This window comes from Rhinolophus ferrumequinum, chromosome 12, assembly GCF_004115265.2.
Source record: "Rhinolophus ferrumequinum isolate MPI-CBG mRhiFer1 chromosome 12, mRhiFer1_v1.p, whole genome shotgun sequence".
Classification (NCBI taxonomy): Eukaryota; Metazoa; Chordata; class Mammalia; order Chiroptera; family Rhinolophidae; genus Rhinolophus; species Rhinolophus ferrumequinum.
The window spans coordinates 49044719-49065999 of NC_046295.1; positions in this window are offsets into that span (position 1 = coordinate 49044719).

Consider the following 21281-nt stretch of genomic DNA (forward strand, 5'->3'; position numbering starts at 1 on the left):
GTCTCCACACTTATGTGCAGCTATGGCATTAACAGCCCAGGAAAAGGGAACACTATTGAGGGTAAGTAAGAACTTAGTGAAAGTGCAGTCGCCATCTTCTGTGGGGTCTGCTGCCAAGTTTTGAATCTTTAGTCCTATTGACACCAATTGACACTTGAAAGTGCAAACATTCAAGAAAGGCATTCTGTGCTGCAAGTGGGAACTAGAAATGTTCCATTTTTGCAAGGACTAAACCAACAAAAAAAAGAAATGAGGGCTAGAAAGGCAGATATTCTTTCTGGAAATACAGTCCAAACAAAGATGAGAGAACTGAATCGATTATATTTAGAAGATCTCACATTTCATAGTACCCTTCCTGAAGTGTAAGAAATTTCTTATAAATAATTAGATGAATAACATTAAGGGCACTAGCTTTACATTTTCTAAGTTTGAGTTCACATGAGTTGACTTTTCTTGATCAATTAGAGGGAAAATAATCCTCTGGTTTTTCTGAATTGCCTGACTATTCTAGAGAGTGATCTAACTTTCCATTTCATTTCATGCTCTGTAGATGTGAACACACACACACACACACACATACACACACACACACACATTCTCTGTAGTAAAAACTCAAAGACACTTGGTTGAGTCCAGGCCTGCCACTTATTAAGCAGATGACCTTGGAGAAGTGACTGAGTGACTGGCTTTTGTGACTAAGAATGAAGTATTGGTTTAGATGACCTCCAAGCTTCTGTTATAAGATCTTTTGATATTCTTTATGAACTCAGGAATTTATGTTGACTTTTCTCTCTCTCTAGTAATTTAAAAAAAAGGGAGCCTGACTAGTAAAAATGATTTTTGTCCTCCAGTTTACCTACCCCACGGGTCAGCACCATGGAATTAGTAGGCAAATTACTACTTATTTGTTCCAGCACCCTCTCTAGTGAGGGATAAGGCTTGTTCAACAAGGGGTTTTGCCCACACTGATAAAACATATGAAGAAAAGAGAGGAGAGGGGAGGGAGTTTATGTGTTTGTTAAGTAACCAAATTTATAGGGAAGTTTGTCTAAATTCTAGATACTACGTTCAGCCTACAGTCTGAGAATGTGCTAAAGAGTTGAAACTGGCAATACCACCTAATAGAGACTTTCACAATGAAACCTCTCATGTACTGAAGTGAAGTCAGATATAGCATTGTTTCACAACTAAATGATCTGGACATTGAAGCCAAATTTATATGCAGAACAGGTGGGCCCACAGCTAACAGAAAGGGAAAAACTGCCCCAAATAGGCTTATCAGATATTATTATCACTGAATATAAGTATAAGCAGGGAGAAAATGCATTCTATGTGGAACCAGCTAAAAATACTTAGGATCTTTTGAGTTCATAGTCATTCCTTGTGTGCATCAAAAAAAGTCCTATAAACGATGGGATGCTGTCAAATCTGATGAGTACAGCTAATTTATTTTAATTAGAAAATTCAGCTGTCCTTTAGGAGAATTCTATCCAAAGACATTGTCTCTGAGAGAGATATTAAGAACCTAAGGAGAGGTGAGGAAATGTGGACCAAGCTTGGCTTTTCTAATCTGTTGCGTGGGTCAGTGTCAACTGATTTTGAACCAGAAATTTCCCCTTTGCTCCTCCCAAATATGTTTTGCACTGTCTGTTCAGAGGTTCCTGAAATTCCTTTCCCAATGACTCCTTTACATTTTACAATTAAAAATTGAGTTATGAGGGGACAAGTATTTCTATAGATGTAGCACCTTGAATAAAGTTCTTACCAAAGAGTAAATCACTGATAGAAAAATGTGCTCCCAAAGAGTGAACTTCAGTGGGATAGCTGGGGAAGGTCATGTAAAGAGGGCACAGACTACCCAGGACAGTGAAGGGGATGCAACATAGAGTAAGGCTTGGAGAAAGACAAATGTTACTTATTTTCCTTTTTTGCATAAAACTTAATTTTAGCTGATATAGGAGATTTAGATAATAATTAGAATTTAGTCAAAGCTGGGTCTTCAGCACTAACACTAAAGAAAAAGTTTTTTATAAAAAATATAGCTAACATACAATACAATACAGTACACCTAAAGAAGTGATCACCATGATAAGTCCAGCAACCATGTGACACTATTATGCTATCACAATATTATTGGCTATATTCCTTATGCTATACATTACATCCCCATGACTTATTTGTTTTATACCTGGAAATTTGGACCTCTTAATTACCCTTCCCCCCATTTTAAATTTATCAATTACAGTGGACGGACACTCAATATTATTTATATTAATTTCAGGTGTACAACATAGTGGTTAGACATTTATATAATTTAAGAAGTTATCCTGCTGACTAGTCTAGTACCGGCACTATACATAGTTATTACCATATTATTGACTATATTTCCTATGCATTAATTTACATCCCCATGACTATTTTGTAACTATCAATTTCTACTTTGCGATCCCTTTAGCTTTTTCATCCTGCCCCCAACCTGCTCTCATCTACCACCCTGATAAATCTGGTACCCATCTAACATCATACATAGTTATGGCAGTATCATTGACTGTATTCCTTATGCTATGCCCTACATTCCCATAACTACTTTGTAACAACCAATTTATACTTTTTAATTCCTTCCCCTTTTTTCACCCACATGCAACCTCTCTCCCATCTGGCAATCATCAAATTGTTTTCTGTATCTGTGAGTTTGTTTGTTAATTTTTTTCTTAGAGTCCACATATAAGCAAAATCACATTGCATCTGTCTTTCTCTGTTTGATATACTCCATTCAGCACAACATGCTCCAAATCCATCCATGCTGCCACAGATGGCAAGAACCCATTCCCTTCTATGGCTGAGCACTACTTCATTGTATATATTTACTACCTCTTCTTTATCTACCTATCCATTGGTGGACACCCAGGTTGCCTCCACATCTTGGCCATTGTAGATAATGCTACAATGAACATATGGATGCACCCATCCCCTTGAATTAGCATTTAGGGTTTCTTCAGATAAATACCCTCAAGTGGGATTACTGGGTTCTTCATTGTCTCTTCTTATAGCCTATGTTTTAAAGTCTATTTTGTCAGTATAAGTATTGCTATCATAGCTTTTCTTTCATTTCAGCTTTCATGAAATATCTTTTTCCATCCCTTTACTTTCCGTCTATGTGTGTTTTTCAATCTGAAGTGAGTCTCTTGTAGGCAGCATATGTAAGGGTTTTGTTTTCTTATCCATTCATCCCTCCTATGTCTTTTGACTGGAGCATTTAATCCATTTACATTGAAAACAATTGTTGATACATATGTAGCTATTGTTATTTTGCTATTCATAATTTTGATTTTTTTTTTCCCTCTTAAAGAAGTCCCTCTAACATTCCTAGTAATACTGGTTTGGTGGTGATAAACTCCTTTATCTTTTTTCTTGTCTGAGAAACTCTTTATCTGTCCTTTGATTTTTAAATGATAGCCTTGCTGGGTAGAGTAGTCTTGGTTGTAGGTCTTTTTCATCACGTTGAATATTTTGTGCCAATCCCTTCTGGAATGCAAAGTTTCTGTTGAGATATCAGCTGACAATCTTATGGAAGCTTCCCTATAAGATACTAGTTACCTTTCTATTGCTGCTTTTAGGATACTCTCTTTGTCTTTAACCATTGCCATTTTAATTATAATGTGTCTAGGTGTGGGCCTGTTTGGGTTCATCCTGTTTGGGACTCTCTGTGCTTCCTGGACTTGTATGTCTATTTCCTTCACCAGGTTAGGAAAGTTTTCAGTCATTATTTCTTCAAATAGGTTCTAAATCCCTTGCTTTCTCTCTTCTCCTTCTGGTACCCCTATGATGCAAATTTGCTATGCTTCATGTTTTCCCAGAGATCTCTTAAACCAGGGGTGTCCAAACTTTTCTCAACATTTTTCACCAAGGGCCATATGCGGTAAAATACACAAACAGCCGGGCCACTCACTCGAGGTCAAGTACGTATTGCCTCACCTGGTTTATTTAAGTAAACTAAATATATTTTTGGAATTTGCTGCGGGCCAATTAACAATGGATCGTGAGCCGCAGTTGGCCCGCGGGATGCAGTTTGGACATCCCTGTCTTAAACTATCCTCATTTTATTTTTTTTTATTCTTTTTTTCTTTTTGCTGTTCCAATTGTGTGTTTTCTGCTGCCTTGTGTTCCAAATTGCTGATTTGATCCTCTGCTTCATCTAGTCTGCTGGTGATTCTTTCCAGTGCATTTTTTACTTCAGTTATTGTATTCTTCACTTCTGACTGTTTTTTTGTTATGGTTTCTATGCCTTTTTTTATGCTTGCTATCTCTCTGTTGAAGTTCTCATTAAGTTTCTTGAGCATCCTTATAACGATTGTTTTGAACTCTGTGTATTGTAAGTTTCTTGCCTCAATTTTGTTTACTTCTTCTTTTGGAGTTTTCTCCTGTTACTTCATTTGGGAAGTATTTCTTTGTTTCCTCATTTTGGCTGCTTCTCTGTGCTTGTTTCTATGTATTAGATAGATTTGCTATGTCTCCCAGTCTTGGCCTGGTGGCCTTATGTAGTAGGTGTCTTGTAGGGCTTAGTGGCACAGTCTCCCTGGTCACCTGAGCTGGGTGCTCCAGGAGTGTCCCTTGTGTGTGCTCTTTTGTTATAGTTGAGCCTTGATTGCTATTGACATGTCAGTTGGTCAGATTGACCCTGAGGATGATTGGCTGTGGGGTTTGGCTCATAGGATTTTGTGCAGGAGGGCTTACTACATGGAACAGGACTCGCTCCAGTGGGTTCTGGTGCCTGTTGAAACCACCCTTTGTGTGTGCTGCTTGTGGGGATAACCGGGCAATGCTCTGCTGTGGTCTGAACCACAATTTCCAAGTATGTTTGTTCTGGGGCCTCTTGTGAGGGGCTCCAGTGCAGGCCCAGGTCACCTAGTGCTGTGACAGGCTAAGGAATCCCTGATAACAGGTATAAAGTGATCCAGGGTTATTCACTACTTGTGCTAAACCTGGAGGCATGTGGGAGAGGCTTCACTGTGAATTAAGGATGGCTGCTGCCTGTACCAGGCCTGGGGAAAGTCTGCAAAAAGCCAGGACACCTGGAGGCCTGCTGCAACCTGCCAATTCCCTTAAGGTTCAGCCACAGATAAAGCCTCGGATGGTACATGAATTGGGTGTGGTAGGGTCTCAGGGAGTCATTAGAGTGGGAAGAATTGTGGTCACAGGTTAATGTATATTCTGGTTTTCTGCCAGTGCTGAGCCTGGAGTGACTCAGCAAAAGTCTCAGAGCACACGGAGGCCAGTCGCTGCTCACCTGGGGCCTGCTGGACACTGATAGTTTTCTAAGTAAGAGTGCAATGTGGGTGGGGCTGGCTGCTCACGAGAAAGTGCCTCTGGAAGTGCTCGTGTTACCTCGGCAGGGTCCCAGCTGAGTCAGCCAGGTGAAGCAGTGGAGCTCACCAGACCAATCAGATTCAAGTTTGGCCTGTAGGGGGCGGGCTCAACACAAACAAGATGGCACCCACCTGCTGGCTGCATGGAAGGAAAATGCCAACTATCCTCCAGTCCTGCCCCTGGAGCCACACACCTTAGTGTGCCACCTGTATGTCTCCAAGGCGTCCCAGTCACCATCCCTTCACTGGAACCCAAAGTGAGTGCCTGCGAGCGAGTGAGTCTGTGTGTGGGCCATTTAAGAGGACATCTGGGTTTCCTGCAGCCTTCTGTCCCACCTGAATGGTTGGAGTCCCTGCTGTTTTTCACAGCTAGGTGTTGTGAGGTTTCCTGTTCCTGGCACAAGTACTCCGAGCTGGGGAGCCAGAGGTGGGGCTGGGGTCCTTCGCTGCTCCAGGAGGAACCTCCGTGGCCGAGATATCCCTCCTGATTCTCAACCAACATACAGAGGTTTGAGACCTATTCTTCATCTCCACCCATCCTACCAGTCTCCATGTAGCTTCTTTATATTTTTAGTTATCGGACCTCTGTTGGGCTAGACTTTAGATGTTTCTCCAGGTTGACTGTTCTGTAATTTAGTTCTAATTTTAATGTATTCACAGAAGAATGTAGGCACAGTGTTTATCTACTCCGCCATCTTGCCAGGATCCAGCACTGACTTTTAAGGAAAGATCTGATCTGTAAGGAGTGATGATATCACAGTGTGATATTAGGGACACTGGAAAAAGTAGTGGTTCCAGATATACTCATAAACCCATCATGGTTTATGAGTTGAAAATTCTTCAGTCAGTGTGTTCTCTTTGTCGTAGATGAATGCTGAAAGGCAAATATCTCTGGGAGGGTTATTACTTTTAAAGAATGAACCTACATTCTTATACGTAAAAGGAAGTATAGGAAAATATTCTTCCTGCTGATGGCAGGGAGAATAGAGAGAAGCTGTAACTGGGAGCCTGGGAGGGAGGTAGAAATTAATAAGAAGTAAAGAAAACCAAACCAAAACCAAACAAACCCAGAAAGGTGCAGAAAGAGGAGGCTGGGACACTAAAAACTAGCGAGTAATAGTAATAGTAGTAGTAGTAGTAATACTAATACTACTACTAATACTAATAAAAACACATTGCATGCTTTCTGTATGTCAGGCACTCTTTTGAGGACTTTACATATATTAACTCATCTGGAGAACAAATGTGTCAAAATCATCACATAAATATCTGTTCTTAAAGTACTCATTCATTCATCATCTGTTCACTGAGCGTCCATTATGTGCCAGGCACTTTTCTAAGGGTTGTAGTCGCAGCAGTTAGCAGAATAGCCAAGGGTACTGCTTTTACAGAATTGACAACTTACCCAGAAAATACCAAGAGGCTGGTGCCCTCAGCTCTTTCTTAGTTTCTCTAGTTAGCAGGCCTCACTCTTCTTAATTTTTCTTACCTTAGCTTGAAAGTACTTAATTTATCTAGAACTCCCATGATCACTGAGTATGTGTGCATGCACATATGTGTGTGTACATATGTGAGTGCATGTATGAGTGTGTGTTTGTGATACTCTTTGGAACCAAAAGAGATTTGTCAGGGAGTTTATTAATTTTTCCAGCTCTACCATTGTTGTGTGGCCTTGTGGCATAGTATAAGCCCTTGGGAGGTGAAAAATCTTAAGTGTTTGCCACATTGGTCCTGTAGGCAAATGTCTCTAGAATCTGTAGTAGTGGTACATGCCCAGCTCAGTTCATCAAACATTTACTCCTACTCTGTGCCAAGTGCTGGGTGAGGACCTGTCTCAACAAAAATGTGTAATTTACATGACTTGCGTTCAAGGAGCACATCTGCAACCAAACTGCTTATTATTCTGTACTTTCAAAATCTGACATATGCTTTAGTTCAGGTCCCTCCACTTCCTAAAACACCAGCTGCACATTAGTTTACTCCTGTGCAGTTCAAGCTCACAACCTAATCCAGAGAGATTCCACATTGCTCTCAATTAGCCACGTCACAAGGAGACACGCACAAGTCAGTGGTGCCAGAGTCAAGAACGGGGTTTTATTATAATTCTCAAGTGGTCATGGATAGCTGGAGCCTTTGAAATGGACACAGATTATGCATAGAAAGCATTTTAACGGTAACGTTTTAAGAATAAAAATCCAAGAGGAGAAATAAATGGGGAATGTATACCGGGAATATGAATCATACTTACTAGACAGATTCCTGTTTTACTGCTTATAGTGGTAATCTTCATGAGAAATTTCAGGCTTGAAGAAAAGGCTTGTGGAGTAAGTCTGATTTGTGAAATGCTCCATCCTTGGCATCTGCATGCTGGGGGGAAGGGGTTGCGTAGCTTTTCCTGGGCATAATATTCGTATATTTGCCTAAGACATGGTATCTTGCCTCCTGCAATTTTCCCAGAAGCTTTCCCCTTAGCAAATATTTTTCTGAAGCATCAAATTATGTACCTGGAACTATGCTAAGCAATAAGGATACAGCGATCAGCAAGATACACACAGACCTGCTGGGGAGAAAAACACAAGGCAAATGATTACCAAGTATTCACTGATTTTACTTGCATTAAATATTATGAATGTTATGAGGGAGAAACACCCGGTAGTACATATTTTGGCGACCGTAGTATGATGATGGAAGCTTTCCTGATTGTGTCCTGAGTTTCAGACCTGGGTTTGTTTTTATTGACTGTGAGCAGGATTGGGTCACATTGAGCTTGGACAAGTATAGGACTCCATCCCCAGCTGACCCTCTGGACCTGTGTTTTTCTCCTCCATCTTTCTCCATCACTCCCATCCTTCTCTTCTTAATCCTGCACAGAGTTTGACCCCTTTTCAGTCAGAGATCACCTAACTGTCCTTGTTCTCCATTCTCTTTCCCTTCTCAGATATTCTCTGCTCCCATTCCATCAAAGCACAAGTGGCTCTGAACCATGCCACACTCTCCAGGCCTCTGTGACATGAGGTGCCATCTCCTTGAATCCTCCCTCCCCCCAGGCTCTTTCTGCTCCCTTCTCCATATCAGCTTTGTCAACATCTACTCATCATTCAAGATCCAGCTCAAGCCCCCTCACTTCTGAGAAGTTCTTCTCTGTCTTCTCACCCACGCACTCTTCCCATTTAATCACTCTCTTTTCTGGGACACAGTTTCTACATGAACGTGTTTTGGGGTTTATTACATGGCATTGAAATTTTCATTGTCTACCCTTTTTTTCATTGTCTATGTCTTGTTCAGGTCTGGATTCCCAGAGCCTCAACACTTCAGTTCTTATTAATTAAGTTGCCTTGGACACCTTATATAAGCCCTGCCAATTTCATTTTCAGTTTAAAGGGGCTAATAAAATCACGTTACAGATTGTTATTAGGGGTAAATGAGATGAAGCATATAGCACAGAACCTGACACCCAGTAACTAATAACTGGCGTTATTTGTGAATATTATCTATTAACATCATATCAGTACTGATAGGAATTGTCTTCTGGAGATGTCTGGGACTGGGTATGTCATTGGAAGAACGGGTTTCTTCTGTGCTTTGGGCTTAAAGTAAAAGACTTAGACGAGTGAGTGCATGTCCACTGTTACCTTTAACTGCTGACAGGAGATTCTCACTAAGGGACCAGTGGTCATCGTGGAGAGAAAACAGACACGAGCTTTGAGTGGGCACTAGCCTGGAGCTGCTGGTGTGGAAGGTGTGGGATGCATGGAAAACTGAGCAGGCAGCTATTTTAGTTGTGCCATTATGGGACTTTCAACCCAAGATAGATGCACACGGAACAGAATCATAAAAAACATCTTACATGGGTATATTTTATGGATTTGAGTTAACTTATTGAATGGCCGCTGTGACTCTAGTACAAAAGAAGTTCAAGATATTGTTTTGATCTTAGGTTATTTAACTCCTACCTCTCCCCCGTCCCCTGCTCCAAGGAGGAAAGAAACGACTTTATTTTCGCATCAGTGTATAATTCCAGAAACACATGATGCAGTCTAGTGCGATACAGACTCAGTCCTCTTGGAGTTCAGTGAAAACTGAGGTCAGCATGCACAGAGACCTGGGAAAAACAAATTGATTTAAGGTACTAAACTGGGAAACACTGTTCCATTTCCTTCTGAATGGAATCCACAGTGGTGCTGGAACACCATCTGGAGAAATGCAGCCCCAGGAGTAATAGCATGCTGTAATGTATTTGATTAAAAAGAGGAAGGAAAAAACCATGGTGTGTGTTATCCTCATGCTAGGACTGGGGAGCAGGCAGCCTACAAGTCGTGGTCCATGGAGATTTCGCCTGGATTACTTTAAAAGCACTTTTGCAGAGCCAGGCAAATGAAAGTCATGTGTTTATTCATCAAGGAGACCTTCTTTGGGGAATATTTTATTTGCAGTTCTGTAAAGAGGCAAAACCTCCACATTTTTAATCTTCCGTGCAAGAACTTTTAAGCACTGGAAAAGCAGTGACTGGAAGAATGAGTTTGGATGTCTCAGAAATCCTGATAAAGTTTGGGAACTTCTCCAGGCTCTTTGAACTTTTGGGCTGTGCCATATTGGATTCTGTGTCTGTGGTAGCAAGTTTACTTGCAGAGTGTACATTTCTCAGGCTATTTCAGTGTTTTTATCAAGGGCTTGGCCAGTCCCCAGAGGAGCAAAGGTAACACTGAGACACTCAGTCTTGACTGTGAGGTTTCTGGATATCCCCAAATTTCCTCAGGCTTCAGTGGGAGTTTGAGATACATTCTGGGGTCATTTATTCCACCTGGGGGACCTACCAAAACAAACAAACAAACAAAAAGGCTATGAGATATTCAGGTGGTCAGATTCCAAACCTCTCAGTCAAGTGACATCAGCCTAGTACAAAGTCTTGTCATAACATCATAGGACCAGTGGAATGAGACCTTCCACTTCATTGTTTGGAACTTTAGAAGGCTGACACTCCAACTCGAGAAGCCAGCACTGTTTTGTGCCTTTAGTTTGGATTATGGGAAGCTGGATTCAACCTCAGATAGTCAACTTTAGCTCTTTGTGATTTTTCTGTGCAAGCATGGTGACCAGTCATGAGTTTCAGGACATTTGTTAAATGTTTTTAAATATGCCAAGTCTAGAAAATTATGGAAAAAGGCTATTATTTCCTTGTCACACTTAATTTTGAATGCCATGGACACCAATGGGGCTGCTTTTGAGGTGGTATGATTTAGGAGAGAAATATGTGCATTCATTATCTATTGCTGCTTAACAAATTACCCCAGAATTTAGCAGATTAAAACAACAAATAGTTATTATCTCGCAGTTTCTATGGATCAGAATTCAAGAGTGGTTGAGCAAGGTGGTTCTGGCTCAGGATGTCTCACGAGGGTGTGGTCAAGGTCAGGTTGCAATCATGCGAAGGTCTGAGTGGGGCTAGAAGACCTGCTTCCAAGATGGCTCCATTGCACGGCTGTTGGAGGAAGCCTTAGTTCCTTGCCACATGGCCTCTCCACGAGCTGCTTGAGTGTCCTCATGACATGGCAGCTGGCTTCCCCCAGAGCAAACTGAGAAGACAGGGAGAGGAAGCATGAAGTAACAATGCCTTGACCTAACTTTGAAAGTCATACACCTTTCTTCCACCATATTCTCTTCATTAGAATTAAGGCACTATGTACAACCTACTTTTAAGGGGATGAATATTAGTGTCCACCTTTTGATGGAAGGAGTATCAAATAATTTGTGGACATATTTTAAACCTAACACATCATGAGCCTCAGAAGTCATTGACATGGATGTGAATCTCAAGTCTGCCACTTATTAGCTGTGTTGCTGGGGGCAAGTTGATAAATCTCTGAGCTTCGGTTTACTCATACAAAGTGATACTCAAAACACCTACAATACAGTGTTATTTATAGGATTAGAAATTATGCTTATAAAATATTTCAAATACTCCCTATCCTTAACTTGGTGCCAAATAAAAAGTAGACATGGTAATTATGATGACAATCATGGTGACAATGATGAATGATCTTGGGCAAATGACAAGATCTCTCTGAGCTTTATTTGACTTATAACACCTACTTCATGAGACTATTGTCAAGATTAAATACTATAACTTTTAAGAAAGCAGTTCCTGGAACAAAGTATATTAGTTTTCTCAGTCTTCTGGAGAAGCACCAATGAGATGATAGTTTAGCTGTTCTTGTTGCTAAAATAAAAAATCATATTTAAAGTGGAAACATTAGCTATCATTGATGTCATAAATACTAAAATTATTAGGGCACACCACACCCACTATGAAAAATCGTGGAGTCATACTTTGAAATCTACTCATCTGGACAAAAGAGTTAATTTTTCCTCCATCAGAGGGATAATTTCTTGCATGATTCGTGACATCGATTGGTTGTTCTGTGTCAGCCAGTCTCTTCGGGATGTTTATGAGATGACATTTATCATGCTCTCTTACAAAGAATGGTATAGAGCAGATCATAAACACACATACACTCACACTCACACACACACACACACACACACACACACACACACACACACACCCCAATCTGTCAGTTAGTGTTATTTAGTACATTGTCATCATCTGAAAATAATTACCCTGTGGATGGTGATGCAATTGGATATGAAAAGGGATGGAAAATGTCAGAGTGCGACATTTGGTGGAGATGGTTTTTTACAGTTTCAAAATGATGCTTTGCCTGGAAGTCAGGGAGACTTTTGGTACAACAATAAAGCCAAACAGTTACCTGGTATGTGGTACTGTGTTTCCCTGAAAATAAGACCTAGCCGGACAATCAGCTTTAATGTGTCTTTTGGAGCAAAAATTAATATAAGACCCGGTATTATTTTGCTATAATATAAGACTGGGTCTTTAATATAATATAATATAATATAATGTAATGTAATGTAATGTAATGTAATGTAATGTAATGTAATGTAATGTAATATGACCGGGTCTTATATTAATTTTTGCTCCAAAAGACGCATTAGAGCTGATTGTCCGGCTCGGTCTGATTTTCGGGGAAACACGGTAGGTGCAGCTGCCCAACGGAGCAATCAGATCTCAGACCCCAAGCTCAGAACACTACCAGGGTGGCCCAATCAGCGATCATTTTTTTTTTTTTTTTAATAAAAAAACTAGGTCCCTTGCCTCCCAAGAACATTTAATTGAACTGGATTTGAGCGGTTCCTGGCGAGGTTACTCCAGCAAAGTCCTGTTTACATGTAATTTCAAGGTTCCCAGAATTTAAGGTAACTTGGCAAAGCCACCATTAATTGGAGGAGCAAGGGAAAGCACTGTTGTAACAGTGATACACATGTGGGAAGAACAAAGAACAAAGACCATATCTTCCTGCCCTGGGAAGACACTACTTCCCTCCTTTCCACCTCTTCTTAGTCAAAGGCGGGGTGGGTGGGGAAGGTTCCAGTTTTCCCTGGAATGAATTGTCAAAACTTTCCCCTCCAGGCTTGAAACATGTTCTCCTCTGAGCTGCTCAGCACGTTGTCAAACCAGTCTTTACTTGAAAGACATATGGCATCAACATGAAAGATGTCATATAAGTACCCCCCACCCCACCCCCACTTTCTGAAAGATTTTTGAAAGATGTTACATCCTGCATCTGGGGCCTGCAGAGTGAAGGCTGAGAAGAGCAGGCGGTCCTGCAGGGGAAGCTGCCAGGGGGCCAGAGACCCCATCTGGAGAAGGTCCTTGGCTGGTTTCTGTAGAGCAAATGAAGGAGAAAAACTCTTGACAAGGGGGGTGGGTGTGGTGGGGTGGGGAAGACAAAGCAAGCTACGGGAAACGTCGGTTTTATGGAGCTTGCAAACCTGAACTCAAATATTAAAAATGCTTTCATCAGTCTCCTTAATCCAGAGAAATTCTTTTTGGCTTAGATGGGAGGAAAAATCAGTCCCTTAAGGGGAAAGCAAGAGGAGAAGGAGGTAATAAGGATGTGAGTCAGACGCAGGGAATTGCTGGCAAATTCATTCATTTCAGGAGGCGGAGGAGGACTGCTTGCAGCTGATAATGCTGCAGACCACTGATAATGCCAGCTTGCTTTTTATTGATTTCTCCCTTTAGTTATGAAAAAGGTTTGACTCCATTTAGTGGGGGAAGGTGAGAAAAAAAGAACCATTTCTTTCTCGTTCACTTCTTCTCTGGGGAATAAGCAGCACTTGGGCTCCAAAGCTGTGTTTTTCTTTGGGTTTTGACTTTTAATAGGGGTTGCAGAAAGTGGTTATAGACATTTGAGGGGAAATAAAGCTTGTGGTTTATTAACAGGGCTGGTTTTAATCAGCAGTGATTTGACTAGGGTAACATTAGAGCTACAACACTGATAACTGATACTTTGATTTTCTGTGCTTTTAACCCCAAACTGAAGGCTTGTGGATTCACTGACAGAAATGCATTTGTTTCCTTGGCCAGGCTGTGGGGAGTGAGTGTTTTGGGAGGTCAGCGTCAGAGGAGGACAGGAGAGGCTGGGGGCTGTGACAGCTGCCTCAGGGAATCTTTCTGCTGGGATTCCAGATGTTAAGAAGCAAGCCTTAGAGACTAGGGCTTCTTAGCGAGGCCAATGGAAGTGAGAAGAAGTGGAAGGCAGGTTCTAGCTCCCTTTTGGCCACTCCAGTCAGGACCCTGATGGCCCAGTATTTATGAGCATCTCTTTGCAGACATGAGGTGATATCTCAGGTGGTGACATCCTACATTTTATAGACGTTATGAATAGTGTTGTTTCTTCCCTCTATTAGGAAAGTTGAAAAACTCTAGGCCACTTTCCAGGCAGCAGGCTGATCTCCTGTCCCACCCAGGACAAAATCTGGATCTCTCCCATCCAGTCCATTAGTTAATGTGACCTCCACTGAAATCACGGGCAATATCCCAGCAAAACGTTCTCTGCAAGAGTAAGGCACTTTGCTTTTTAGAGTATTTTTAAAAAAAGGAAAAACAGGCCTAGCATTTACCTTTCTCTAACTGACTGCTTAGAGGACAAATGAGATGATGTACAGAGCTCCTGGAGAGAACTGGGAGTGAGGGCGGTGGGTGAATGGGCTCATCTCCTGTCAGTCCTCCTGACGTTTCTATAATATTGTGTTCCTGTGTTTATATGTGTACAAGCTACCCTTCCCAGCATGGAGAATGTTTTGGGCGTTTAGTTTCTATTTATTTATTTATTTTTGTTGTTGTTACTTTTGTTCTCATGCTGGAGAGGCACTGGTCAATCCCCAGTCTCTCCCATGGTGTTCCTGGTGAAAGGGGGCACATGACCAGGAGATGGCTGCCCAAGGTGAGGGTGTAACCAGGCACGTGGCCAGCGAAGAACCTGAGAGGGTGCCCTGCTCTATGTCAGACTTAGCTCAGCCCCACCCACTCAGCACCCCTTACTTCCTCTTGCCCCTCCCTCTGATCACATTGCCCTCATGTCCCGGGGAGGCTGCCCAGTTCACAGCACCAACTCCTTCTTGGCACCTGCCTTGACTCAGAGGGGTGGATCTGCGGAAAACATGTCTTACCACCGTTGGTCGAGAAGTGGATGCCCAGCTCTGGAGCAATAGATTTTCTCTCTCCTATATTCCGCATTATGTCTAGGGGAATCCAGAGACTAGGATTTGTTAGAGTTGAGTCTCATTAATGGCAGTGTTCTAGAGCAGCAGTCTCCAGGCAGTTTTTTCATTATGCATGGGTTAAAAAATTTTTTTTTATATTTACCAAATATATTTACATTTATGTAATTATAGATTATATGCATATACTACTATTATTATTAATGTCTCAAAGCATATTATATACCTGGGTGTTTTTTTTTAATCGAAAGTAAACATGGCCCTAGTGGCAACAAGCACACCTAGTGTCTAGATCTTTGTTTCTAATCCCATTCTCCAACAGAAAGAAGCAGGGTTCCCTAGATAAATGGTTGATTCTAGGACCGAGAAAGTAAATATACTATAAGTTTAGCCTGGAGAGTCTTGTAGTGCCGGAAAGTAAGGATGCGCTCAAACAAAACAACACATAATAGGGGTATGTCAAAGGGACACATGAGCCAATGGAAAAAGCTCTGTGGTGTGGGGGCTGTCCTGTGCATTGTAGGATAGTCAGCAGTGTCCCTGGCTCCTACCTACTAGATGCCTGTAGCATCCTTCCAGTGGTGACAACCAAAAATATCTCCAAATGTTGCCAAATGTCCCTCTTGGAGGGCAAAATTGCCCTGAGTTGGGAACCATTTGGTTTAAAGAAACACTTGATTGAGTGGGAGGGCTGGTGTCAGATAAAAAGTTTAAGAACATTCTCATGAATTAAAAGTGGCCACCTTAATTTTGCCAACTACATGTAAGTGTGTGCATGAGTGTCTGTTTATTCGTTTATCATTGTTAGTTCAATTAGAGGAAACGACTAGCTGATTATTTATGATTATGTGTACTGAGCTGGTGCCAAGTATAAGATGACAGTATCATAAAAGTAAGGAAGAACAAATGATAGAAGAGCTCAGAGAAAACAAGGAACAGAGAAACGATAAGCATCTGAGGGTCTGAGAGTGGGCGATGATGGCTCCATGTGCTTGTTGGAGGAGCTCCTTTATTGCCTCTTATTAAAGTCAATTAAACAGATATTTATTGAGCATTTGCTCTGAACCAGGCTTGTGCTGAGCCTCTCTGTAACCCTCCTTCACATGCCACTTGCTTCTCCCAAACTCATTCCTTCCCTTAAGGTTTTCATGGTGTTGACAAGAAGGTTGGGACACCCCTCTGGGCTCCACAGTGGGCCTGACTCCTCAGAGATAAAGCACATACTCCGGTCTTTCACCGTCGATAAAAATGTCTAAGACTCCTTATCTCTGCTCTCTATGTAAGTGTGTATATATACACACACAAACACATACACATTATTACTACATAATATATGTATGTTATTATGTAAATATAATAATGTAAACATAATAAAGTTAGCTAATACCTTCCTCACCTCACATAACTACTGTTTCTTTTTTGTGGTGAGAACACTTAAAATCTACTCTCTTAGCAATTTTCAAGTATATACAGTACTATTAACTATAATCACCTATTGTATATTAGAGCTACAGAATTTATTTATCATATAAGTGAAATTTTGTACCCTTGACTGAAATCTCCCCATTTCCCCAGCTCCCCACCCCGACCCCCTTGGAACCACCATTCTATTCTCTGTTTCTGTGAGTTTGGCTTTTTTCAGATTCCACATATAAGTGAGAGCAAACAGTATTTGACTTTCTCTGTCTGACTTATTTCACTTAACATAATGCCCTCAAGATCCATCCATATTGTTGCAAATGGCAGGATTTCTTACTTTCTCATGGCTGAATAACATTCCATTGTGTATATATATATACACTCATCCATTGACAGACACTTGGTTGTTTCCATGTATTGGCTATTGTGAATAATGCTTCAATGAACATGGGAAGGCAGATACTCTTTGAGATTCTGATTTCATTTCCTTTGGATGTACACCCTGCATGGGTTTCACCTGTCCTGCTAAATCTTATCGTGCTTTAAATCAAATGTTTTTTTTTCCCTGTGAATCATTCTGATTTCCCCATTCAAAAGTTGTTTCTTTTTTTGTGAGTGTGTGCAAACTCCCAGAGTGCCCTGACAAAGGTACAAATAGCCTACATATCTCTTCCTTAATAGACTGCACACTGCCATTGGCATTAGGATGTTATTATTGTTGTTGTTGCTTATTATTAATATTTTAATCTTTGTATTCTTTGCTAACCAAGTACTCAAAAATTTGTTACTTAAATGAAAAGCTATTTTAACTAAGGTATAAATTACCTTTAACAAATTAAAGAGTTGCTCCCTCATCCTGTTGGCATATTTGCATTTCAATAGGAACTTTCTGGAGAAACACAATACTGAACTTAAAGTTGAGAGTGGACATTTAAGGTTTGAAGCCAGGTTAATGGTATTAATTAGGAGCAAGCTTCATTTCTGACTCCAAATCCCATCCTGTGGGTGGAGGCCTAATCTACTTATGTCTGAGACTTCCTTTGACCTTAATTCTTAATACATGGGGATCAAGGTTGAGAAATTACATTTTTATGGAAAATACTCCTTTTAGACATTGTTTGTGTGAGCATTTTCTGCTTAACAGACCATCCCTAGACTAAGTGATTTAAGATGACAATGAAATATTTTTCAAGATACTGGGTTGGTGAGGCAGTTCCTCTGCTGGTTTCGCCTGGGGTCACTCACATAGCTACATTCATCTGGGAGGTCAGCTGGGTTAGTGAATCTAAGATGGCCTCACTCATATGATAGGCATTTGGTGCTTGCTCTTGGCTTGGGTACCTGGGTTCTCCTCCACATGGCCTCTCATCCTCCAGGACGATAGACTAGCTTCCTTACATGGCAGCCTCAAGGTAACATTCCAACATGGCAAAAGCAGAAGCTATAAGGCCTCTTTAAGCGAAGGCTCCAGAATTCATGTCAATTCTGCAACATTCTGTTGGTCAAAGCAAATCTCAAGCCCAGTCCAGAATGAAAAGATGAGGAAATAGATTCCACCTCTTGATGGGAGGAGCTACAAAGACTTTGTGGTCCTGTGAAATCTACCATAGACAGCTGTATGGCATCTCCATGATTCTGACCCCAATAACAGATTACCACTCAGGACTTTGCAGAAGTCCTCTTCTTATTTGGCTCTCAAAAGGACAGAGGAAGGGGTATCAATGGTATGATAGACTTGAAGACTTTTCTCTTTGCCCAGAGAGTGCAGTATTTGATGTCTCACTTGTGAGGAAGAACCCTTCCTTGGCTGACCACCATGTATTTCAGGAAAGCTGATCACTTACCCTAAGTGATCCTGGACACTGCCCACAGTGCCAGGTGGTTGTAACTTCCTAAAGATTGAATGTCTAAGCCTAAGAGTATGAAGTAACTGGAAGAGTATGATCATAAAACCAATTCTAAAATGCTGAGCTTGACTGAGAGGAATTCAGAAGCAGAAGTGAGAAGATTTTATCATTCACAGAAAGCTGAACAGTTCCCCCCAAATACAGTTGTTTCTCTGCCCCCCCCCCCCCCCCACAGTTTGTAAATGAGTGAGATGTACTGAATTCCCTGATCTTACTCCTTCACTTGCACATGCGGGAGCATTTCCTTTAATATAACTTTGCACAGTCAGGCAAGGGGAAATGTGTGTTGAATTTACCCAGCACCTCATTCAATGTGCACAGCCACGCTCAGAGGGAAGAATTAGCATTGCATAGCTGAGGAAATGGTTTCTTAGGGGTTAAGAAATTGGTTAATGTCTCACAGCTAGTAAGAATTGGAACTGAAATTTATGCTCAGTTCCAGGTCTATATGAAGCTAGACTCAACCACCTCCGCCCTATCTCCCAGGAGGAGGTATATGAAAGACTTGCCAGATAGATCATGCCTTGGATGAAGGAATACAAGAAACCAAGGACTTAGAAGAAAATGATCCCAGACAGTTAATTGTTGGAAGGACATTTTGAGATGGCCTAGCAGCACAATGTTACCCCATTCCTATCTTTCTTTTTTAATTAAAGTTTTTTGGGTGACAATTGTTACTTAAGTTACATTGGTTTCGGGTGTACAATTCTGTAATACATCATCTATATATCACATTGTGTGTTCCCCACCCAGAGTCAGTTCTTCCATCACCATATAGTTGATCCCCTTTACCCACATCTATCACCCCCCTCCCACCCTCCTCTCGGTCCATTCCTATCTTTAGAAGAAAGATCCAACAAAAAAATATGATTGAAGTAAATAGGATGGAGAGAAAGATGAAGAAGTGGTTGAAGACTGAAGACGTGTGCTTTGGCCTCCAACGAGCTCTCTGTGGCCAAGAGGCATTTCCCATTAGCCAAGGGGAAGTTCAAAGAACTTTCTGGTGTGTTGCTTAGGCCAGCCTGAGCTTTCCAGCCAAGCATGTGATATGACTAGGGCAGGGTAGTTTGGGATGATCCTGGAAAAAGCTATTGGTTAATTTCACTCAGTTCCGTCTGGTATTATGTAGGGAAATCATTTGTCTTCTTCCATAAGACCCTGTGCTTTACAAGGGTCATCTTATTGTCATCCTATACCGCATGTACATAAGTGTCTGGGGACACATAAGTGTCTAGGGACTGTATCTGTTGCAATATTACTTTTTGCCTTGTTTTTATGTATAATTTTATGCATTTTTCACTTTGGGCAAGTCAAAGACTCATGGCTGCCCCACATAGCTCAGAAGGGAGCAGGCCCTTGGCGGGAACGTCTAGTGGCTCTCTGGAGACTGATATCCAATGTTGAGGCCTTGAAAGGGGAAGCGAGAGTCTCCCGTTGCCCAGCCTGGTGCTAAGTTCCACACCTTGAGAAATGTTGTATTTTTTGGCTTATCCTACATGTGCTTGTGACTGACTCACGATGAAGGAGGGGCTCTCTCAAAGGCAGGCTTAGAAGCAGAAGGGGTGAAAGAACCCAGCCTGTCATATACTAAGGACCAAGATAATCAGGGAGTCCTCCCTAATGCGATGGAGGAGAGAAGGGAGCTCATAAATACTGGCATCCAGTGTCCTGCTAGTCACATAGACAGGAACCTGTAGCCAGCTTTGTCTGCTCTGGAAGGATAAGAAAGGGACACATCTCATGTACTCGAGTTGTGGGACAAATTTACTCATTACTAAATATATGTACATACAGTCTCTGATGGTATCTTCTGATTGTTTCGTGTCTTTAGTCTTCCTTTCCTGTTAAAATCTTGGGGAGGCCAGAGTCATTTCTTATACTTGCATGTGCCTCGGTTCTAGGCTCATAATAGTTGCCTTAGTGGACATGTGTTGCTTTTGATGCTTGTAGCCTATTGAAAGTTTATCGAAGACTATTAAAATATTCTTAAATTTCTCAACTATTTTAACAAGAGGAACAAATCTAATGGCACCGCTGAGGGACACCTTGCTAATCCCAGCAGCTGGCATAGGGGTCTCAACTCTGTCCTGAATGTAAGATGGGGGGTGCTCTTGGCACTCATTCTGGGGAGAAGATAGCTGACTTATCCCGAAGCCACCTGACCACCCTGCCTCTGTGACATTCATGATCACGTGGAGAGCTTTTGTCCAGTGTTCGCCTTTGGAAAATACACTGCCCCTTTAGTAATATGAGTATCTTCCTTACTCTTTTATTTCAGCTACATCTGATAACCCCAATTCTCTAGAAATCAGCACCAATTGCCTTGTGTCTTAGGATTTTGAGTAGAACTTCCTTTTTAATGTAAGGGTAATTATGTGCTACATTAGAGTTAGGCTGACATATCCTCTGTTTCAGTAAGGTAGGCTGAGCTCTGCAGCTTGTTTCATTAGTACTATAAAGGGGTGATGGGTGCTTGGATGGGTGTGGGTGGGTCAGGGATCCTCTAGCTCTCGGAGGCCATGTTTCCACAGTGGGTGTTAAGAAGTCATAGTTGTCAAATTGAGCCACTCAGGGTGGTACTTGAATTCTCCACATTCTTCAGTGTGTGTGTGTGTGTGTGTGTGTGTGTGTGTGTGTGTGTGTGTACACATGCGTGCAAGGATGCTCAGAGTTCATTTCTCCACATACTCTGAAAATATTTGATAAGTGGAGATATAGAATGTTGAGGAAAAATACGTTTTTAACAAGTTCGCACAGGCTGAATGTCTCTTTAGCATAGTTGAAATGATCAGATTTGGAAACTGGGCTTTTCTATTTGGGAAATGAGGAAGTAGGGTAATTTACTTATAGGCTGTGTCCCTCTAAAAAAAGTTATCATTCTGTTTTCTAAGCATATAAATAATATATTTTTATTGTAGGAAATTTGGAAGAACTGAAAACCACAAAAACAAAATTAAAATCACCTATAATTACACTATTAATATTTGTGTGTAGGAGTAAAATAAAT